This window comes from Anneissia japonica, unplaced genomic scaffold (genome assembly GCF_011630105.1).
Source record: "Anneissia japonica isolate Jap-2015-1 unplaced genomic scaffold, ASM1163010v1 scaffold288060_len1141017_cov207, whole genome shotgun sequence".
NCBI lineage: Eukaryota > Metazoa > Echinodermata > Crinoidea > Comatulida > Comatulidae > Anneissia > Anneissia japonica.
The window spans coordinates 702,471-703,584 of NW_022712486.1; positions in this window are offsets into that span (position 1 = coordinate 702,471).

Below are 1,114 nucleotides of genomic sequence, written 5' to 3' on the forward strand. Positions count from 1 at the left end.
TTAGGAATGTCTAAATTCAGTTAAACTAGCAATTCCGTATTATATTTATAAATCTTTATAACATTATACAAAAATTAGATTTTTCTTAAAAATTGAAATTTTGCCGGGAATGGGGCTCTTACAGTCTTTTAAGCAGTTTAAAAGAGAAACACACGTTCTCTTTTAAATTCTGACCTAATTGACTTATTTAACATTTTGAATTGCTCAGGTAAAAATTGGTACTTTTAAGTAAGTTAATGACTACTGATTAGTTATTAACCAATTCTAAATACAGTTGCCATGACCAACTGCTATTGGTTGTATAGTTGAATGACGTCATAGTCATAGGCCTATTTACTTTTTCTGCAGTAGTCAGTGAGTCATTTTGTACAGTATATCGTCAGACGAAAAAGAGAGTGTGAGGCGTTATTGGAAATTCACTAAAGCCAAAAACTATCTATAAATAATCTAGTTATTTCATCATAAACCTTATGATCCGCCAGTTGTAAATTAAGAAAAGAAATATGCCCCATCAAAGTTAAAATAACATAAATACTTTGCAGAATGATCTTTCATCCTTAACCTTCATTTGTCTTCCAGTTGTGGATAAATATCTCACGAGATACGGTACTGTATCTCACGAGATATTAAGGTCTGTCCAGACTATCAAATTTTATTTGACAAAAACATGTGACATGTCTAAATATGGTCATAATGACAACGCATTATGACTATAGGCACATCATGACTATATATGGGCATACAGTTACCATGACCTACTGCTATTGGTTGTATAGTTGAATGACGTCATAGTAATAGGCCTATTTACTTTTTCTGCAGTAGTCAGTGAGTCATTTTGTACAGTATATCGTCAGACGAAAAAGAGAGTGTGAGGCGTTATTGGAAATTCACTAAACCAAAAACTATTTATAAATAATCTGGTTATTTCATCATAAACCTTATGATCCGCCAGTTGTAAATTAAGAAAAGAAATATGCCCCATCAAAGTTAAAGTAACATAAATACTTTGCAGAATGATCTTTCATCCTTAACCTTCATTTGTCTTCCAGTTGTGGATAAATATCTCACGAGATACGGTACTGTATCTCACGAGATATTAAGGTCTGTCCAGACT